Genomic DNA, 23,990 nt, shown 5'->3' on the forward strand with positions numbered 1-23,990 from the left:
GTTATTAACTTCATTGCTTTTGGTTCTATTGTACATAGAAGAAAAGTCTTAATTTCACTTTCAGTTTGCTAACTACTAGCGTTTAGAAATGAAATTGATTTTGGTATTTTAATTTTGTATGGTCTTTAAATACTTTTAAATTTTTAGTCTTAATTTGAGCAAGTATTGACTTCAGTAGGTCTGAATCCCAAGCTTCTGCTTTAACTAAGATAATATTATACAAAGAATTATAAGGAGATTAAGGAAACAATAAACCATTAGTTCTTTTGACTATGATGCCTGCAATACTTTGACATAGTTTTCCTGTGCGAATTTTAGATTACCTAAGTCTATAACACATGTACTCTTCCAAAAAAGGAGAAACAGCTTAAATTTTTATAATTTTTAAGTAAGTTCTAAATGTAACAAGTAAGTAATAACATTAATCAGGTCCCTTAGAGCTACTTTTACTTAGACATGATCACATTTAGTTGTGTGCATTTTTGTGAGGGCTTGTAAATGTGTGAATCAATCAATAGTAATATAGCTTCACTTGGTCCCTCCTATATTCCAGGTCCTACTCTGAGTCCTTCCTTACTCAATGAGGAGTCTAAAGACCTTTTATGGACTTGGAGCTAGATGGTGAAAGGTAAGCATAAAATCAAAATCAAAATGATGCAAAATTGTGCCTGTTTTATAAGGGAAAAAAATCACAGAACTATTCGTCATTTTGAAAATAAAGAAAAAGTAGAGGCCACATTTAATCAAGCTATACAATATCCTTCTATAATTGGCATTGTCACATATTTTCATTGTATTTCTTGGTAGCATTTAACTGTTCAATGAAGAGTTATTGTAACCAAAATTGAGCACTGTTGAACTGTCACAGTAAATCGTCTGTTCAAAGGAACATTTAATTTATAACACAGTTACTGAATGTACTTGCTGTAATTATAGAATGATCAGTCCATAGGATTTGAAAGGGGCTGAATAATGTTGACTTTCGAAGTTATCCATAAATCACTGAAATGAAATACATGTGCTAAAGTTAACAATGTTGAATGAGGTTATTAAACTTTTAATTATGTCAGTTACTCCCTGAGAAGTGTGATCTGGGCAAACAGAATTAATGTATAGTCTGCATTATGTCATACTTTCAGCTCTTGATTAAGCAAGGGATAATTTGGATACAATTTCACTTCCATTTCTGTTTGCTTCTAAATGATTTGAGGTACAAGAATAGGGAAAATGAGACTTGGAACTACTGAGTGTACTATCTGTGAAAGATTGAATGTGTCATAAAATATTTCCAAGGGACAGCAGTGGTAAAATGGTCCCAAACAGAACTGCAGGGTTGCCAGGAGAAATTTCAAAGCTAATAGTTCCAATTACTGTTTGTACTGTGAGGTATCTGCTGCAGCCAAGATGACTTGGTCTGCCTGGGAACACAGGATCCAGCTCAGCAAATGTAACATCCATTGTTTTGATCCAAATGTGTTTCTTGCTGTCTCCATGAGCTTTGAAACAGAGAACACTGAATTCAAAACCCTACCACCAAAAACAAAACAAAAACCACCTTCAAAGCATGTGTTCATAGTTTGTCAAATTGTGATATTAATAATATTAACATGTATTGTGGGCTTACTATATGCCAGGCAGTTTTAAGAACTTAAAATATACAAACCAGTTCACTGAATTCTCATACAACCTGTGAAGAAGTACTACTATTATCAATTATACTAATGGGGAAAGTGAATACAGAGAGAAATTGTTAGTAAGGAGCAAAGCTAGGATTTGATTCCAGGAAGGCTGATTCCAGAATTTGTGTTAACCTCTTTGTTATATACTTTTTTGTATTTATAAGCTTTGTGACTATACTTAATTTTTTTTTGATGTTTTCTAATTTTTTTATTATACCTTAAGTTCTGGGGTACATGTGCAGATCACACAGGATTGTTACATAGGTATACACATGGCATGGTGGTTTGCTGCATCCATTCCCGTCATCTACATCAGATATTTCTTCTAATGTTAGCCCTCCCCAATCCTCCCATCCCCTGACATCCCTCCCCCTAGCCTCCTCACTCCCCAACAGGCCCTGGTGTGTGATGTTCCCCTCCCTGTATCCATTTGTTCTCATTGTTCAACACCCACTTATGACTGAGAACGTGAAGTGTGTGGTTTTCTGTTCTTGTGTCAGTTTGCTGAGAATGATGGTTTCCAGCTTCATCCTTGTCCCTGCAAAGGGACACATTTTCTTTATCCAGTCTATCATTAATCGGCGTTTGGGTTGGTTCCAAATCTTTGCTATTGTGAACAGTGCTCAATAAACATACGTGTGGATGTGTCTTTATAATAAAATGATTTGTAATCCTTTGGGTATATATACCCAGTAATGAGATTGCTGGGCCAAATGGTATTTCTATTTCTAGATCCTTGAGGAATTGCCAAGACTGTTTTCCACAATGGTTGAACTAATATACACTCCCACCAACCATGTAAAAGCATTCCTATTTCTCCCTATCCTCTCCAGCATCTGTTGTCTCCAGATGTTTTAATGATTGATTGCCATTCAAACTGGCATGAGATGGTATCTCAATGTGGTTTTGATTTGCATTTCTCTAATGACCAGTGATGAGCTTTTTTTCTTATGTTTGTTGGATGCAAAAATGTCTCCTTCTAAAAGTGTCTGTTCATATTCTTCACCCACTTTTCGATGAGGTGTTTTTTTTTTCTTGTAAATTTCTTTAAGTTCTCTGTAGATTCTGGTTATTAGCCCTTTGTCAGATGGGTAGATTGCAAAATTTTTTTCCCATTCTGTTGCTTGCCAGTACACTCTAATGATAATTTCTTTTGCTGTGCAGAAGCTCTTAAGTTTAATTAGATCCTATTTGTCTGTTTTGGTTTTTGTTGCCATTGCTTTTGGTGTTTTAGTCATGAAGTCCTTGCCTATGCCTATGTTTTGAATGGTACAGCCTAGGTTTTCTTCTAGGGTTTTTATGGTGTTAGGTCTTATGTTTAAGTCTTTAATCCATCTGGAGTTAATTTTTGTATAACGTGTAAGGAAGGGATCCAGTTTCAGCTTTCTGCATATGGCTAGTCAGTTTTCCCAACACTATTTATTAAATAAATAGGGAATCCTTTCACTATTGCTTGTTTTTGTCAGGTTTGTCATAGATGAGTGGCATTATTTCTGAGGCTTCTGTTCTGTTCCATGAATCTGTATCTCTGTTTTGATTACTAGAGCTTTGTAGTATAGTTTGAAGTCAGGTAGCATGATGCCTCCAGCTTTGTTTATTTAGCTTAGGATTGTCCTGGCTATTCTCATTAGGTTCCTTGTTATTAACAGGACACTACTGAATAAATCAGGTTATAGATTTCAAGAAATTATACCTCCTTAACTCAGCATTAATATTGGAATAAAGCATTGTTTTAAGTAGCTTATACAATCCTCATAATGTATGCATTATGTAGTGTTATGATTTACTATATTATTTAAAAGAGGTTTTTAAAGAAATACGAATATCTATATAATTTAGAATATAGGAACAAAGAAACATGAGATGTACTTTTTAGAAGAAATTATTTAATATGTGTTTGATAAAATTTCTGTAATGATAGGAATTTATGCAAAGTACATAGCAAAGATACCGATGTATGTTTCTGACAATGCATACATCATTTGCAACAATTCCTCCTGTCCAGAGTGGAAATTTTTACCAAGGGATACAGTGCATTTAGATAAATAGCTATTTTCTATATTTCACAGAGACACGGGCTATCAAATTCTGTAGCATAATCAATTTTATGTTTCCTTTGAGAAAAACTTTGGTAAAATAATAATTGAAAAGAATTTCTATTCCAGTCTATGTTTTTATTTCTTAAATATGGAAGTTCTAATATATTTAACTGGAATGAATACCATCTCTATTGCTTAAATGAATTCTTAGAGGAAAAAAGGGCACAATGCCTTCTGCAATAAGGAGGCATGACAATATTTGGTTGTATATATGTATATATACTTATATTTAAGTCTCTAACTCTAATGTAGTTAAATTGTAAATATGAAAAATGAACACAACCAAGGTGACTCAGATTTTATAACATGCTTAACCTAATTATTTGGTTTTATCGTCTCAATGGTCCTGGGAGGTAGCAACTAATATTATTTCTACTACTTCAGGTCCAGAGAAAAGAGAGCTTTTTAAATCAAATGATTTGACAAACAGCTCAGCTGGTAGGTAGTGTTCATGAATTGCAGCAAAGCATGTGGCAGATTTTTTGCCCTCTACACTTGAGAAGAAATATGGCCAGCTTCAAATTTTGATTTTATTACTTATCAACATCATGATGTTAGCTACATTATTTAAACTTTAAGCCTTAGCCTTCACATTTATGAAGTGGAGACAATAAATCCTTTAAATCATAGTGTTAATCAAGAATTAAATGAGACTGTACAAGTTAGCAAACCATGTGACATATAAGGGAAGTGTTCATTTAATGTTTGCTGTGGCTAATGTATTTCTGGATAATAACAAAAGGGTGTCATTACAGTTGATCTTTAGGGACATTAAAATGATGTTACAGAAAAAAATGAGTTAAATTAGAAGCCTGATATAAGCTATAGCATTTCTGAATAAAAATGCAAGACTTAAAAGGCATATATGTCAGGCTGGTTATCTCCTTTCCTCTCTCTGCTCCAAAATATAGAACATTTATATATGCTAATTGTTTAAAAAGGAGAAACATCTTATATATTTTATTCTTGACAGAGATGAAATACTCCAAGATACTGAAAATAATTTCAATACAAGAAGTCTTTATTCAGTTACTTCAGGAACATAAAATACATATTAAGGTACTAAATATCTGCAATGGAATTTCTCTTCTTTTCATAAGAGGAGAGGTTTTTGTCTTTTACTTACTGATGTATCCTAAGCACACCAAGAAAGTACCTGACATTTAACAAGTACTAAATATTTATTGAATTAAAGCAAATAAATATATTAACAAATGAGTGCATGTGTGCACGTGTGTGTATAAACTGGATTCCCTTTCATCTTACATAGCATAGAATAAGAATTAGAAGATCTTATTCATAACATTTCTCATTCATAACATTTTCAGTATTCCTTTCTTATAATCTTTGGGAATAGCATTTTTAAGTTGATGTTTACATGGGATATTCAAGTTCACAATGAAACATCATAAAATCCTTTCCAAGCCTTTCAATTTTATCAGTAAGATAGTCAGCATCTGTTGTCTTGTGGTGGGATTAGAAAAGTAATATTGAAAAAAAATTTGCTTTGTCTCCACATAGCTGGTAGCTTATCATGACTGTGCCTTCCATCATCATCTGTGCTTTAATCTTTGGAGCACTCTGTGTGTAAATATTATTATAAAGAAATTTTACAAATAAGTACTCTTCCATATTCCAGATGGCTACATAACTATCATTAGCGTCACATAAATTGTAGGCAATTTAAAACCATCAGGGATAGTTTTTAAGAAGTAGCTTCATACAAAAAAAAGCAGCATATTCTATATTCATGTTGCAGCTCTCATTACCTCATGATTTACAATTACCAACCATACAGTAATATAAGGTTTCTAGAATGCATTAAAGAAAGGCATGTGCCATTTCCTTGTATATGATGATTCAAATAGTACCTGGGAAAGAGGTAAAATGAAATAGGGAATGGAAAAATGTCATGTTTTAGTATTTGCATTATTTGAATCATTATTGTGTTTCTTGAGTTTTTCTACAAAGCAATGATTTTGCAGCAGATATGGTTTCTTTGTAAAGCTCTGTTTAATTATCTTGTTCTGCTCCTAAAATGGCATCATGCAGGTGGCTTTAGAGCACCTTAAAACAACCTTAGGCTACTGTTATAGGGCAAAGTGACACCAACTCTCAGAAAAGCCAAAGGGGGCATTCTGTAAGTACTCAATCTGCAGCTCTTCTAATGGTACTACAGAAGCAAATATACATATATACATATATTATGTATATTTATGTATGTGTATATGTATGTATACATACAATTTCATATGTAAATACACACAATACAATCTCATATATATGTGTGTATATATAATACACATACAATTCTATCCTTCACTGTCAGAGTTTTAATTTCGTGTATTTCTCTAATATTTTATTCAATATAACAAAACTATATTGGGTATTTACTGTCTTCAATATTGTTAGAAATTTTTTCATAGTCTTGGCTTGCCCTCCAGTCAGGATCACGTGTAAAGCTCTAGGAGCCATCTTGCCTCTGACTAACTCAATTGGTGATAGCTACCCTAGTGGAAGGTTACTTTATATTTTTAGAAAAATATAAGAGCTTCACTTAGTCCTTGCCTCAAACCGTAGCGTATTTACATAAGAGTATGGTGAAAAACAAAAAGGAAAACAAAAGCTCAATTTTCTCTTAACAGCCCCAGTGAAATTTACTAATAATGACAGAAAAAACTGATGGCCTTAAACACTAATGTCAGACTACTTTTGTTCAACTTATCCTAGGGCAACTCAAATTATATAAAATATGTAGCTGTACTAACAATATAATTCAGAAAGTGGTGGTAATATTATAAAATAAGTATTATGATGCATGCTTAAGATTAGGCAAAAACTCATATTAAATATAAGGATAAATAGCATATAGTGGTGATAATATCCCCTTTAATTATGAAGGTGAAGATTATTCTCATTGTATGACATTCATTTGAATTCTTTTCAGTACTGATAAGGAATCTATAATATCTCTCAGATTCTTGCCCAGATGGCTTATGATAAGTATTTTACATTTGATAACATTTAAGTATCTATTCTATTTTTCTGTGGAATTGTAGTTATTTATATTTTGAATCTCTCCCACTAAGCTTTCAAGCCAACTGAGGACAAGTATTCTTTATTACTCATTTTGTAACTCTCAACTCCTACTGATATACCAGGAAAATATTAACTAATGAATAAACTAACCAAAGGGTACAAACTTCAGCTGATTGCATTTAGGCATTGAAATATTTTTTCAATATGTAACTAATGACTGGATTAATCTGCAAAATGACTGATGGGGTGATTCGTACAGTTCAGTGAGCCTCGTACAATTATTAAACCAGTAGCTTGGGACCATGTGACTACCAATCCATTAACCAAACTAAATAGACCCATTAAAAGTCAGTATTAAAATTAGAATTAAAACCACCACACAGCAAAATTAAAAACGAAAACAAAACACTTACCTTTTGGAGTTCTTGATCTCTTTCAAAACTGTTTGGGATATATTTAAGCCTTGCTGGGAAATGCCAGAAGCACAGATTGATGAACTCAGGCTAAATCAAAGAAAAATATTTTATAAGTATTCATAAAAGCTCCACCTAATTCTTTAGTGACTTCATTATTTTAGAAGTATTTTGATTTATTTCACTTAAGGTTTATATATTTAAATATAGGTTTTTTCTGTGCTTAGTACATGTCAGGGCCTAGATTCATAGGTAAAAGAAGTGGCTACTTTCCTCAGAGAGGGCCTAGTCTGGCATAGGATCTGCTTGTTTCTCCAATCAACTCTCCCATCATAATTCTTGAGGATTTTCACACCTGTGTGACACCTTACCCATATTCTGGTCTACAAATTCCTTCAAACTTCTATTTATCCATGACATGATCATTATTTCAAGTATTTTAAACAAATAATGGTAGTGTCAGTTTTGTATTTGAGAAAGATCACTCAAGTTGAAGTATGGCTACTTGACTTGAGAGAGTATGATTGAAGATCAAAGAATATTAGTAAATAGGTTATCATAATTCAGGAGAAAATGAAAGGGACTTCACTGAAGCCATAAGTGTAGTAGAGATAGAAGTGTTTCAATTTCCAAAAGCTTCAGGGGAAAGAACTGACAAGTATGAGGATTAATGCCAGGCTTTCAAGATGAATTTAAGGTTTCTGGCTTGAATTAGACAAAGGGTGGAAGGGAAGTTAAGTCACCTGTCAAAGCTTGTTTCAGAGAGAAAATTAAACTGTAAGATGCTGTGTAGTAATAAAAGCAAACTAAGTTTTGTTTCCACTCAAAGCAGAGAAATAAATATTAAGATAATAATAGAGAGACAATTTAGAAGATAGACAAGTCACCTTTGTTTCTTAATAGTTGTGAGAATTTAATTAGATCCCATTTGTCTATTAGGCTTTTGTTGCCAATGCTTTGGGTGTTTTAGCCATGAGGTCCTTGCCTATGCCTATGTCCTGAATGGTATTGCCTAAGTTTTCTTCTGAGGTTTTTATGGTGTTATGTCTTATGTTTAAGTCTTTAATCTATCTGGAGTTAATTTTAGTGTAAGGTGTCAGAAAGGAGTCCAGTTTCTGCTTTCTGCACATGGCTACTCAGTTTTCCCAACACCATTTATTAAACAGAAAATCCTTTCCCCATTGCTTGCTTTTGTGAGGTCAAAGATCAGATCGTTGCAGATGTGTGGCATTGCCTCTGAGGCAGCTTTTTGCTTTGTGGTTGCATTCAGTTTGCCAGTATTTTATTGAAGATATTTGCATCCATGTTCATCATGGATATTGGCCTGACGTTTTCGTTTCTTGTTGAGTTTCTGCCAGGTTTTGGTATCAGGATGATGTTGGTCTCATAAAATGAGTTGGGGAGGATTCCCTCTTTTGTACTGTTTGGAATAATTTCAACAGGAATGGTACCAGCTCCTCTTTTTATGTCTGGTAGAATTCAGCTGTAAACCCATCTGGACCTTGACTTTTTTTGGTTGGTAGGCTATTAATTGCTGCCTCAACTTCAGCCCTTGTTATTGGTCTACTCAGGGGTTTCAACTTCTTCCTGGTTTAGTCTTGGGACAATGCAAGTGTCCAGAAATGTATCAATTTTTTCCAGATTTACTGGTTTGTGTGCATAGAGTTGTTTATAGTAATCTTCGATGGTAGTTTTTATTCCTGTGGAAATGACGATGATGTCCCCTTTATCGTATCTATTTGATTCTTCTCTCTTTTCTTTTTTATTAGTCTGGCTAGCAGGCTCTTTTGTTGATCTTTTCAACAAACCCAGTTCCTGGATTTGTTGATTTTTTTGAAGGATTTTTTTGTGTGTGTCTCTATCTCCTTCAGTTCTGCTCTGATATTATTTCTTGTCTTCTGCTAGCTTTTGAGTTTTTTGATCTTGCTCCTCTAGCTCTTTCAATTTTGATGATAGGGTGTCAATTTCAGATGTTTCCTTGCTCCTCATGTGGGCATTTATTGCTATGAATTTCCCTCTAGACACTGCTTCAAATGTGTCCCAGAGATTCTGGTACACTGTGTCTTTGTTTTTGTTTGTTTTGAAGAACGTCTTTTTTTAAGGCTTCATTTCATTGTTTATCCAGTTGACATTCAGGAGCCAGTTGTTCTGTTTCCATGAAGTTGTTTGGTTTTGAGTTAGTTTCTTAATCTTGAGTTCTAATTTGATTGCACTGTGGTCCGAGAGATGGTTTGTTATGATTTCTGTTCTTTTGCATTTGCTGTGGAGTGACTTACTTCCAATTATGTGGTCAGTTTTAGAGTAAGTGTGATGTGGTGCTGAGAAGAATGTATATTCTGTGGATTTGTGGTTGAGAGTTCTGTAAATGTCTATTAAATTGGCTTGGTCCAGATCTGAGTTCAAGTCCTGGATTTCCCTCGTGATTTTCTGTCTCTTTGATCCGCCTAATACTGACAGTGAAGTGTTAAATTCTCCCACTATTATTGTGCAGGAGTCTAAGTCTCTTTGTAGGTCATTAAGGACTTGCTTTATGTATCTGGGTGCTCCTGTATTGGGTGCATATATATTTAGAATAGTTAGCTCTTCTTGTTGTATCGATCCTTTTACCATTATGTAATGCCACTCTTGTGTCTCTTAATTTTTGTTGTTGGTTTAAAGTCCATTTTATCAGAGACTAGGATTGCCACCCCTAGTTTTTTGTTTTTTTCTTTTTGCTCTCCATTTGCTTGGTAAATCTCCATCCACTTATTTTGAGTCTATGTGTGTCTTAGCACATGAGATGGATCTCCTGAATACAGCACACCAATGGTTCTTGGCTTTTTATCCAATTTGCCAGTCTGTGTCTTTTGATTGGGGCATTTAGTCCATTTACATTTAATGTCAATATTGTTATGTGTTAATCTGACCCTGCCATTTGTTACTGGTTGGTTGTTTTGCCCTTTGGTTGGCATAATTTTTTCATTGCTTCATTGGTCTTTACCATTTGGTTCTTTCATGCAGTGGCCTCTGCTGGTTTTTCCTTTCTGTGTTTAGTGCTTCCTTCAGGAGCTCTTGTAGGGCAGTTCAAGTAGTGATGAAATCTCTCAGCAATTGCTTGTCCATACAGGATTTTATTTATCCTTCACTTATGAAGCTTAGTTTGGCTGGATATGAAATTCTGAGTTGAAAGTTCTTTTCTTTAAGGATCTTGAATATTGGCCCCCACTCCCTTCTGGCTTGTAGAGTTTCTGTGGAGACATCTGCTGTGAGTCTGATGGGCTTCCCTTTGTGGGTGATCTGATCTCTCTGGCTGCCCTTAGCATTTTTTCCTTCATTTCAACCCTGGTGAATGTGACAGTGTATCTTGGGGTTGCCCTTCTAGAGGAGTATCATTGTGGTGTTCTCTGGATTTCCTGTTTTTAAATGTTGGCCTGCTTTGCAAGGTTTGGGGGGGGGGGTTCTCCTGGATAATATCCTGAAGTGTTTTCCAGCCTGGATTCATTCTGCCCGTCATCTTCTGGTACACTGTTCAAGGGTCGATTAGGTCTTTTCACATAATCCCATATTTCTTGGAGACTTTGCTAATCTCTTTTCACTGTTTTTTTTCCCTCTAATCTAGCCTTCTCATTTTATTTCATTGAGTTGATCTTCAATCTCTGATATCCTTTCTTCTACTTGATCTATTCAGCGATTGAAACTTGCGTATGCTTCATGAAGTTCTCGTACTGTGTTTTTCAGCTCCATCAAGTTGTTTCTGTTCTTCTCTATGCTGGTTAGTTTCTTTGCATTGGGTTAGAACATGTTCCTTTAACTCAGAGAAGTTTGTTATTACCCACCTTCTGAAGTCTGCTGCTGTCAATTCGTCCAATTCATTCTCCATCCTGCTCTGTTCCTTGCTGGTGAGGAGTTGTGATCTCCTGGTAGGGGAGAGGTGTTCTGGTTTTTATGATTTCATCTTTCTTGTGCAGGTTTCTTCCCATCTTGCTAGATTTATACAGCTTTGATCTCAGGTAGCTGCTTGGGGAGGCGTCCTTTCCTTTGTCTGCCTGCAGAGGCACTGCTGGGCTGCCACAGATTTAGTGGAGCTGCTGTATATTTTTCCTGTGTCTTATATTTACTCAGGAAAATTAGGCTGGTTTCTACAATGGCGGCTGCCCTTCCCCCCACCAAGGTCAATCATTCCTGTTCGCGCTCTAACTGATGTTCAGAGTGTAAAACTCAAGTCAGAGTTTTTTTGGCCTGCTAGGCTTTTTGGGGTGGGGGGACACCCATCTTGCCATATGGCCTTTTTCCCTGCTTTCAGTTCCTCTTCTTTCTGGGGGACAGGTAGCTCCTCCACCCCCACCCCCCAGCTTTCTGGCTTTCTTGGCATCAGCCAGTGCTTCCACCTAGATCTTTACCAATAGCCCTGTTCAGGCAGCTCACTGAGGGTTTTCAGCCTAGCAAAGATCTCCTGTTCTATAGGTTGTAGAGGGCATGGGCAGAGTGCTGTATTTGAACAGAAGTCCCAGAGGGGGAGATCCTCTGGTCCTCCAGACAGTTGCACATACCTCCTGGGTAGGGCAGTGCCCCACTTTGCCTCAACTGGCTCTATGTGGTTTATACCCACTGTCCAACCAGACCAACAAAATGAACCTGGTACCTTGTTTGGGATTGTGGAGACCACTTGGCTTCTGTGTCTCTTCTTGCTGGGAGCTGCCTCTTATTCGGCCATCTGGGCGCCCCCCCCCCGAAAGTAAAATTTTTAGAAAAACCTTTACATGAAGCAATATTGCAGAAAGTTTGTACATAAATTATGTAGAAGCCAACAGATTTTATATATTGGCATAAGAATTACACCCCATTAATAGCTCCACTATATTGAATCTACAGTCTAAAACTATGTTAAATTTCATATTTAATAACAAAATAAGTGCACAATTAATATGAAGATTGCTAGTATATTTCTGTCAAAATATTTTAACAATAATTATATAAAATTAGATTGTCATTTTACAGTCTGCAGTTTTTAACAAGTAGCAAAATATTACTCAAAGTTTTTATAAAATTGTATTATCTCACCTACTAGTAATTTTCATGTCATCTCACAAAATTTCAACTTACTTGCCAGGCTATATCCGCATTCCTTGAAATCTGTGTGCAGAGAAAAAAATGATGTTTGTTTTAACAGAATATTTGGAGCCAGAGTGTTTTCTTGCAATGAAAAATAACCATGAAAGATTTTTTACTGCTATAGTTTATAATACAGACTCTTTTAAAATCTTTTATTTGAGGTCACAGGAATAATTCTATGATTTGTAAAATGGGTGGGGATTGAATGCTTTTAATTCATTAGAGAGTTAACTGACAGATGGTTGTAATGTATTTGTGTGTAAACATCACCTGCTTTAGTACTTTATGAAAGTATAATGTAAAAAAAGAAAAAAGGAATGGGCTTCAACTCCCCTTAGACAATTAAAGTTTTATCTGCAAGACTGTATTAGTTACATAACATTCTAGGGTAGAAAATTTTTTTAATGCATGGGAATATTAATAGTATGGGTCACATCCTTATAATACAAGAATTACCTTTTACTTTTGTATTAAAACTGTATAATTTAAAATAATCCATAATGATTATCATTGTGAACCCCATTACCAGGTATACAATTTCTCAAGCATTTATCAAGTATCAGCTTATCTCAGGATTTGCAACTGTTGAGTAATGTGCTGGTCAACATTATTTTTATTCATTAAACAAGTTTTACAAAGGACATGAAAATATTGATAATTCACATAACAAAAGCATCTGAAAATACATTAGTCTCTACCCCAGGTGCAATTTATAAACAGATTAACTCTTAATTCACTCTAATAATAGAAAAATATTGTAAACTGTCAAAGTCTGTTGACAACTTTCAAACTTGATGTGGGCTAGTTTTTACAACTTGATTTCACTAGAGCCTGTAACCAGAAACAAAGCCAAAAAAGGTCACTGTAATTTCAAAAATGCTTCCTCTTTTGCTTTCTTTCTACTTTCTATGGAGTTGATCTATGATTGTGGAAATGGCATATAAGTAGAAAAAGAAGGAATAAAAGCTCCATGTCCACAACTATGTTTTCTTTTTTTCAATGACCTGCTTCTTTGCTCTAGTAATTTCACTATCTTCTTTTAAAGATCATCCCATTATCTTAATTCAGAAAAGAGGAGCTCAGTCTCATGACTACTGAACATCTACTCATCTCTGTTAATAAACCCAGCCATGTTATTCTAGCACGTGTACTATATGTGAGTTTACCCTCCTCTCTCCTTAGCATTGATAGGATTGCATCCTGCAATATTTCCTACCTCCCCCCTCTATTCTCATCCTTACCTGTTCCTCACTCCCGAACATTATAAACATTAGCAACCTAGCTTTAAAATGGCTCAAATAATTACACCTCCAAGGAAATGGATTTTGGGCCATAAAGCCCTCTTTAGTTATCATTCCACTTATTTCCCTTTAATCCTAGCACTTGGCAATTAGACCTTTGTTTACAGACAGGCTGAACATAAAATTAACTCTCTCAATGCTCAAAGGGAAAGTAACTTTTTTGAATTTTTATTTTAGCCTAACTTTACACATTTTTAGCACATATATAAATTGAACTTGAAACCACTCAAAAATTTTCTTTGCAAAGTGCCTAAGTGCTTTCTTATATTGTGCTACATTAGATAAAACTAAAAGAGAGAGTAATACTTTTCTCTTAGAATACTTTTCTCTTAGGATTGATAATAAAACCTATAGATCCCTTTTAGGTTGTTGTTTCTTCTTTTTCTTACACATTTTTTCATTGGCCCCCTCCTGTGTTTCATACAGGGTTAAAAATTATCCATGTGTTGAAATCTGAAATAGTGGTTTAATCTAAAATTTTATTAAAACTATAAACCCACAGATCCCAGAAAGTTCAACAAATCCCAAGGTGGATAAAGAGACCAAAAACTACACCAGAATTTACATATCAACTTGCTGAAAACAAATAGAAGTTTAAAAATATTACATCAGGGGATCCAAGATGGTCGATTAGGAGCAGCTCTGGATTGCAGCTCCCAGGAAGAGCATGGAGGGTGAGTCGATGCCACATTTCCAGATGGATTTTTATTGCCCACAGACCATGAGATTCCCGGTGGAGGAGCCCCATAAGTCACCAGCATGGCTGTTTTGGCCAGCGCAGTGGGTGTCCACATAGAATACCCACATGGGTCCAGGTGCCCTTTCAGCTGACAACTGGAGTGCCTGGGAGACAGAGTTACCTGTTCAACTGATATAAAGGGGACTGAAACAGGGATCTAGGCCAGGAGATTCCCCGGGAAAAAAGTGCCACAAGTCTCCAGCAGCTGTTTAAGCCAGCGCAACGGGTATCCACACAAGAAATCACAAAAATCTGGGCATCGTTTCAACTGGTGACTGGAACATCTAGGAGACAGAGTCCCCGTTCAACTGAAAAAAAGGGGTCTGAGGCAGGGAGCTAGGTGATCAGGCTTGGTTGGTCCCACCCCCACAAGCACCAGCAATCTGAAACACTCTGGATTGAGAGTTTCACAGCAAGCACAACTGAACCTGGGACCATCCGGCTCTGTGGGGCAGGGGCATCCAGCATTACCGAGGCATTCCACAACTACTGAGGTAGTCCACCATTGCCAATGCAGTTCTAACTATACCCCTATAAACAGGACTGCAGGGAAGTTTATACGGAAGCTGAGTGGAGCCCACAGCAGCTCAGCAAAGCCTCTGCAGGTAGACTGTGACTAGGCTGCCACCTCAATGGGCAGGGCAGCCTTGAAAAAAGGCAGCAGCATGACAGAAACTTACAAATAAAGCCCTACCTACCCAGGACAGAGTACCTGGGAAAAAAGGGGGGTTATGAGTTCTACTGCAGCAGATTTAAATGTACATGCCCAGCAGCTCTGAATGGAACAACAGAGCTCACAGCTCAGCACTTGAGCTCCTATAAAAGACAGATTGTCTCCTCAAGCAGCTCCCTGACCCCTGTATATCCAAAGAGTCACCTCATAAAGGAGAACTCAGACTGACATCTGGTGGGTATCTTTCTGGGACAAAGATAGCAGAAGAAGAAACTGGCAGCAACCCTTACTGTTCTGCAGCCACTGCAGGTGATCCCCAGGCAAGCAGGGCCTAGAGTGGACCTCAAACAGTCCTACAGCAGAGGGGCCTGACAGAAGGAAAAATAAGAAACAGAAAGAAATAACTTCATCATCAATAAACTGGACATTACACCGCTCTAAAATTGACCACATAATCGGAAGTAAATCACTCCTCAGCAAATGCAAAAGAACAGAAATCATAACACACAGTCTCTCAGACCACAGTGCAATCAAGTTATAACTCAGAATTCAGAAACTAACTCATAACTGCACAGCTTCTTGGAAACTGAACAACTGGCTCTTGAATGTTGACTGGATAAACAATGAAATGAAGGCAGAGATAAAGATGTTCTTCAAAACCAAGCAGAATGAAGGCACAATGTACCAGAATCTCTGGGAAACATTTAAAGCAGTGTCTGGAGAAAAATATATAGCAATAAATGTCCATATGAGAAGCAAGGAAAGATCTAAAATTGATACCCTGTCATCAAAATTGAAAGAGCAAGATCAAGAAAACTCAAAAACTAGCAGAAGACAAGAAATAACTAAGATCAGAGCAGAACTGAAGGAGATAGACTCAAAAAAACCCTTCAAAAAATAGTAAATCTGGGAGCTGTTTTTTCGAAAAGATCAACAAAATATACCACTAGCCAGATTAATAAAAAAGAAAAGAGAGAATTAAATAGATGCAATAAAAAATGATAAAGGGGATATCACCACAGATTCCACAGAAATACAAACTACCATCAGAGATTATTACAAACAACTCTATGCACATAAACCAGTAAACCTGGAAGAAATGGATAAATTCATGGACACCTGCACCCTCCCAAGGCTAAACCAGGAAGAAGTCAAAACCCTGAATAGACGAGGCAGCAATTAAGAGCCTATCAACCAAAAAAAGCCCGGGTCCAGATGGGTTCACAGCCGAATTCTCCCAGACATACAAAGAGGAGCTGGTACCATTCCTTTTGAAACTATTCCAAACAATCCAAAAAGAGCATCTTTCCCAAATTATTTTTTAAGACCAACATCATCCTGATCCAAAACCCGGCAGAGACTCAACAAGAAAAGAAAATGTCAGGCCACTGTCCATGATGAACATAGATGCAAAAATCTTCAATAAAATACTGCAAACTGGTTGCAACAGCACATCAAAAAGTTTATCCACCATGATCAAGTAGGATTCATCCCAGGGATGCAAGGCTGGTTCAACATACGCAAGTCTATAAATGTAATTCACCATCTAAACAGAACCAAAGACAAAAACCACATATCTCAATTGATTCAGAGAAGGCCTTTGACAAAACTCAGCAGCCCTTTATGCTAAAAACTCTCAATAAACTAGGTATTTGTGGAACATATCTCAAAATAATGAAAGCTATTTACGAAAAACCAACAGCCAATATCATACTGAATGGGCAAAAACTGGTAACATTCCCTTTGAAATCTGACACTAGACAAGGATGCCCTCTCTCACGACTCCTATTCAATATACTATTGAAAGTTCTAGCCAGAGCAATCAGGCAAGAAAAATAAATAAAGGGTATTCAATTAGGAAAGGAGGAAGTCAAATTGTTTCTATTTACAGATGACATGATTGTATATTTAGAACACCCCATTGTCTCAGCCCAAAATCTCCTGAAACTGATAAGCAATTTCAGCAAAGTCTCAGGATACAAAATCAATGTGCAAAAATCACAAGCATTCCTATACACCAGTAACAGACTTAAAGAAAGCCAAATCAAGAATGAACTGCCCTTCACAATTACAACAAAGAGAATAAAATACCTAGCAATACAACTAACACAGAATGTAAAGCACCTCTTCAAGGAGAACTACAAACCACCGCTCAACAAAATAAGAGAGGACACAAACAGATGGAGAAACATTCCATGCTCATGGTTAGGAAGAATCAGTATCGTGAAAATGGTCATACTGCCCAAAGTAATTTACAGATTTAACTCTATCCCCATCAAGCTACCAATGACCTTCTTCACAGAACTGGAATAAAACACCTTAAACTCCATACAGAACCAAAAGAGAGCCTGCATAGCCAAGTCAATTCTAAGCAAAAAGAACAAATCTGGAGGCATCACACTACCTGACTTCAAACTATACTACAAGGCTACAGTAATCAAAACAGCATGGTACTGGTACCAAAACAGAGATATAGACCAATGGAACAGAACAGAGGCTTCAGAGGCAACTCCACACATCTACAACAGTCTGATCTTTGACAAACCTGACAAAAACAAGCAATGGGGAAAGGATTCCCTGTTTAATAAATGGTGTTGGGAAAACTGGGTAGCCATGTGCAGAAAGCAGAAACTGGACCCCTTCCTGGCACCTTACACTAAAATTAACTCCAGGTGGATTAAAGACTGAAACATAAGACCTAACACCATAAAAGCCCTAGAAGAAAATCTAGGCAAAACCGTTTAGGGCACAGGCATAGGCAAGGACTTCATGACTAAAACACCAAAAGCATTGGAAACAAAAGCCAAAATAGACAAATGGGACCTAATCAAATTCCACAGCTTCTGCACAGCAAAAGAAACAGTCATTAGAGTGAATTGGCAACCAACAAAATGGGAAAATTTTTTGCAATCTACCCATCTGACAAAGGGCTAATATCCAGAATCTACAAAGAACTAAAACAGATTCACAAGAAAAAAACAAGCCCATTCAAAAGTGAGTGAAGGATATGAACAGACACTTTACAAAAGAAGACATATATGAGGCCAACAAACATATGAAAAAATGCTCATCATCACTGGTCATTAGAGAAATGCAAATCAAATCTGTGTTGAGATACCATCTCACACCAGTTAGAATGGCGATCATTAAAATATCTGGAGACAACAGATGCTGGAGTGGATGTGGAGAAATAGGAACACTTCTACACTGTTGGTGGGACCATTGTGGAAGATAGTATGGTGATTCCTAAAGGACCTAGAAATAGAAATTCCATTTGACCCAGCAATAACCTTACAGGGTATATATCCAAAGGATTATAAATCATTCTATTATAAGGACACATGCACAGGAATGTTCACTGCAGCACTGTTTACAATAGCAAAGACTTGGAACCAACCCAAATGCCCATTGACGATAGACTGGACAGGGAAGATGTGGCACATATACACCATGGAATACTATGCAGCCATAAAAAACTATGAGTTTGTGTCCTTTGTAGGGACATGGATGAACCTGGAAACCATCATTCTCAGCAAACTTACACAGAATGGAAAATCAAACCCCACAGGTTCTCACTCATAGGTGGGTGTTGAACAATGAGAACACATGGACACAGGGAGGGGAGCATCGCACACTGGGGTCTGTGGCGGGGGAACTTGAGGAGGGACAGCTGGGGGTGGGGAGTTGGGGAGGAATAGCATGAGGAGAAATGCCAGATATATGTGATGCGGAGGAAGGCAGCAAACCACACTGCAGTGTATGTACCCATGCAGCGATCTTGCATGCTCTTCACATGTACCCCAAAACCTAAAATGCAATAAAAATATTTTTAAAAAATAAAAAAAATTTTACATCAGCTAGAAAAAAAAAGTTCAGGTGACTAAAGTTAAAAGAATATTTAAAGTGCTTTAAAAGTTTAAAGAAAACGAAACCACTGAAAACTAGAATTCTGTATTACATTTTACATCACAAACTATAGTGAATTAATTTGTAAGTAGCAGTACACAAGACATTAAAGAATGTTATTTGGACCAACTCAAAACAATAAAAAGATTATTATTAAACTATGCTCTCCATAAAAGAATTAACAATGTTACAAATAATAAATCTATGATAACAATTAGGAGATTTTTTCTTATTACAAAACTCTGTAAAACAATTCATCATTTGAAGTCCCAAACAGAAAGGTAATTGTACTAGCTTTCTCTTCAGATGCATCAAAAAAAACCCAATAATATGAAGACATAAGAAAGAGGAATGCCTGTTGGATTTGGTAGGATGGTGAATATTGGTTGTATTTGCCAGAAAAAGTTTCAGTGAACTAGTAAGAGAAGAAACCAGTATGTGGTAGGCTGATAATGATGGCAATTTCCAGACATACATCTAATTATCAGCATTCACTTCCCACCTTACCTTTTCAAAGTCCTATCATAATTACATTTAATAGAAAATAAAGTAACATTAGATAACTTTTAAGAAGGTGATATGTAATCTGCATACAGAGCTGCAGAGATATAAACAGCCTGCCTGAAATAACTCTGGAAAGTTACAAGTCTTGGAAACACGGGATAGTGCAAAAAGTGAGGGTAAACTGAGTAAGAAAAATCTCTTAGAAAATAAAAGATGGCAATGGAGGAATATAAAGTATCTTTGAAAAAACATTTTAGAAAGTAGAAAAGAAAGGCAAACAAATGCAAGAGAGGAAGAAAACAGATGATTGATTGACTATTGGTAGATACTGAACCCCAAGATTCTCCTCCTTGTAAAACCAAAATCACCATTCTCTTCCACTTCTACCTCTGCATTCCCAACTCCTAGGGAATACTTAAGTTTTATGCCCTTAGGAAGTGAACTTGTGAGATTTTAAAGTGACCACATATATTAAAAGCAAGGGTGAAGCAAGGGGCTACAAACTGAGAAATTCAGTGTAACTCATACTGAAGTCTGTTTCCACTGATATGCTTCCAAAAGCACCAACAAACATAACTTCCCTCTTTCCCCAGGAACCTCCAAATGACCCAAAACCAAGAAAGTTGAAGAGGCTTCCTCATCAAGTAAAAGAATTCAGAGAAAATGTTTCAAGATGCTCTACTGGAAAAGCTGACCAGGTGCGTATAGCTAATTTCTCTAATTGTCATTCTCACTCTTACATTCAAAACTTCAACAATGAACATACAACACAACTAATTATGACCAGCTGAGAAGGAAGTGAGTCTAAAATAATCAAATAAGAAACTGAGAACATGCTTTAAAAAAAAAGTAAAAGAGAAAAAACACAAACAACTCATAATTAATATTTGCAAAGAAACAAGAGGTCACCAGATATCCACAACACAAGAACCATAGCCAAAACAAATAAAGCAGGGTAAGAAAAATCTCTTAGAAAATAAAAGATGGCAATGGAGGAATATAGAGTATCTTTAAAAAAAATGTTCTAGAAAGTAGAAAAGAAAGGCAAACAAATGCAAGAGAGGAAGAAAAATGAGGGAATTAAAGATCAAACAAGGAGGTCTCAGGATCCAGATGATGGGGGTTACAAATGGTAAAACTTGAAGATAAGTAATTACAAATGTTATTAAAGCTATAAGATAGTAGTTATATCTAAGAATCCTAAGTAACCATAATCACATTTTAATTTAATTTTAGAAAATCAGGAATGAAAAGACGTAATCGTGCTAGCTGCTGGAAGGAGAATAGAGTAAGAAGCAGAATGGCATCAGAAGCAATGTTGAAAGTAAAGGACAAGAAAACAATGCCTTCAAAATTCTGAGACTATACTATTAGCATTCTGTACGATTTGCATTTTGTGAAGCAGAGTGCAGTGGGGAACTAAATTATCGAACGCATGGCATTGGTTTTTCTCAGAAGAGTTCTGATTCATGTTTATGGTTCCAGTATTATTTTTAATAGTCTCTCTCCAACTTACAAATTGTTAAGGTGATAAAAGAAGCTTTATAGGCTTTCACCTTTACCCCAAGTTCTAATTTTTTTCTAATGGTCAATTCCAAAATTAACTTTCTTCTTACATCCTCACCTCAAACCATCCTTTGAGCATTCAAATAGGGTAGAGAGAGAGGTAAAGGACTCAACAATATGGCAGCCCTGATGAGGTTCCTTTGCTCTTGCTTTGACCATTAGGCATCTTGGACTTGTCATTCAGGTGGATGAACAGGGAAAATCCACAAATAGCATGAAAGAAGAAACACCACAGACAGCCTAGCCTCAAGCTTGATTTCCCCAATGGAATGTTAGAGACTAGGACAAAAGGAGAGGCTTAAAATGTGCTTTGGTGACATGAGTTCACAGTGCTCTGCTTCTTTCTTGCCTTGGGTAGCCCATTGGTCAAAGAAGAAAGACATGGAGAATGGCATCTCTTTCTTCCAAACCTTCAGCCCAAAGGCAGAGTCACTCAGATACCCAGAAATAGATACTTTTTAATAGGTAGCATATATACCATTGATAATGTGTGTGTTTAGAAATAACCAACTGATAACCAACTGAGTGGCCATGCAATCATGCCTCCTAAGTACATGTTAAGCCTTTGCTCTTGTCTTGTCCACCAACATCCCACTGACCAAACCAAGGTTGAGCTTCGGCTTCCTATGTTTCTTCTTTCAAGCTATTTGTGGATTTCCCCTGCTTATACACCAGAATGACAATAACTAAATTTCTAATGACAGAATCTTTCATATTTTCTACTGCCAGAATCACTTAAGTGTCTAATGATAATATATGTTAAAGCCCAAACTACAATTAAAAATAATTTATCCGCCGGGCGCGGTGGCTCAAGCCTGTAATCCCAGCACTTTGGGAGGCCGAGGCGGGTGGATCACAAGGTCAAGAGATCGAGACCATCCTGGTCAACATGGTGAAACCCCGTCTCTACTAAAAATACAAAAAAAAATTAGCTGGGCATGGTGGTGCGTGCCTGTAATCCCAGCTACTCAGGAGGCTGAGGCAGGAGAATTGCCTGAACCCAGGAGGCGGAGGTTGCGGTGAGCCGGGATCCTGCCATTGCACTCCAGCCTGGGTAACAAGAGCGAAACTACGTCTCAAAAAAAAAAAAAAAAAAAAAAAAAAAAAATAATTTATCCTCAGAAAGATTTATGAGAAAAGAATGTCTATAGAACTAACATTTTAAGTTAGAGATTAGCATCCCAAATGCAATTAACTATTGTTTTAATTTAGAAACATAATTACAATGCAAAAGGTCATATTTTCATTCTTGGAAACACAATAGGCAAAAAATGAAAAAGATACATACACATACATTAGGCTCTGTGGATGCTTTAACATTTCCCTTTCAGAGTAAAATGCAAGAGAATTTAAACAATTAAATCCATCAAATGACCATTTAAATTATTATGGAAAAAATTTTATATGCCTGCTTATATTACAGTTGAAATTATCTTGGAAAGTGTTTTCAAATTAAGGAGACATTATTATTTTTAGAATTGTTTTATTCTATTTAATCAAATGTAAGTTTTATTGATCTTTATTCTTCAGGTTAGATACTATTCAAGAGTTGTGATGTGAGGAAATTGACCCATTTTTTATCTAGTTACATGTTAAATATTTACAAACTTGAATTAACTTCTCATAGAAAAATATTCATGTAATATATTGTCTATAAAAATCACTAAATGTAAATGCTATATATTATTTTAAATAATGTATCAGTGGATTCTTAATGAATTTAAAATAAACCTTTATTTAACATATTGTTGAAAAGTAACATTGGGTTACTAGCCATAGACTACTTTGATTTAATACGGAAAAAGAAAACTGAAAAGTAAAACTTTGAAATTTGAAAAATGTAAATGATTGACTTTGTATCACTTCAGTTTTGTATCATAGACATTAATAAAAGTTTAATATTCTGTGCCATGAAGTTGAAAATAAGAATAAAACGTAAAAGTTGCATACTGAAGGAGAAAGATAGGTTGTCTCAAGGGAAAACACTTATTCACTTGTTAGACATGTAAGCTAAGCTAGCCACTTTTTCATGGAACACCACATTTACCTCCAAAAAAACAAACTATGATCATTTAGATTTATGTATTTGGCAGACTGTTTTTTATTTTTATTTTTATTTTAGAAATGAACAAAGTGAATCTTTCAGTACAAGCGAAAGAAGTTATATTTGTTTGATAAAATTTGAACTTTCAAGCAAATTTAGAAAAATTTGGTCTGCTACTGTGAGCTTGACAGCTCCCAATAAATAAAGATTTTCTTTAACATAAACAGTGATACTACTAGAAAATCTCCATTGGTCATTAAATTTTTATTTTCCAAATGACCAGTGCATATTACAAGTCATGCATTTCAAAGTGCAAGGTGAACCAATGGATTGTAATATAAAAACAGGAACAAAAAGTACAGTGGTATACTTTCAAATTCCACACTTCAATTAACTTTTAGGAAACTACCACTTCTCATTTTTTTGTGTGTATCGAAGAAAAATAACCACAATTATATTAAAAGACTATTAAAATATGCCTGCTTTTTCCAATTACATAAGTTTTTCAGCTGGATTTTATTTTTAATTGGTACATAATAGATGTACATACTTTTGGAGTACATGTAATACATTCACATAACTTATAAAGATTAAATAAGTGTAATTGGGATATTTATCACCTTACATATTTGTCTTTTATCATAAAATCATTCAAGTTATTTTCTTCTAGCTATTTTGAAATATAAAATTGATTATTGTAAACTGTAGTCATTCTGCTGTTCTATCCAACACAAGGTCTTACTTATTCTATGAAATCATCTGTGGTTTTAAACTATTAATAAACGTCTCTTTATCCTCCCCTCCTGTCTACCCTTGCTGGTCTCTAATAACCACGAATCCACTCTCTATCTTCAAGAGATCCATGTCCACATATTAGGGAAAATGAAATATTTGCTTTTAATACTTGGCTTTATTCACGTAATATAATGACCACTA

The 23,990-nt window shown here is 35.8% G+C and overlaps 1 long non-coding RNA gene across 1 annotated transcript; it reads left to right on the forward strand.

Annotated features, from left to right (window-relative positions):
• The first annotated feature begins 543 nt into the window (after positions 1-543).
• Positions 544-21,122, forward strand: LOC141580929 (uncharacterized). Its single transcript, XR_012513354.1, has 3 exons — positions 544-628; positions 20,038-20,142; positions 20,681-21,122. It is a non-coding gene; the product is annotated as an uncharacterized LOC141580929 (long non-coding RNA).
• The last annotated feature ends 2,868 nt before the right edge of the window (positions 21,123-23,990 follow it).

Source organism: Saimiri boliviensis, chromosome 13 (genome assembly GCF_048565385.1).
Source record: "Saimiri boliviensis isolate mSaiBol1 chromosome 13, mSaiBol1.pri, whole genome shotgun sequence".
Classification (NCBI taxonomy): Eukaryota; Metazoa; Chordata; class Mammalia; order Primates; family Cebidae; genus Saimiri; species Saimiri boliviensis.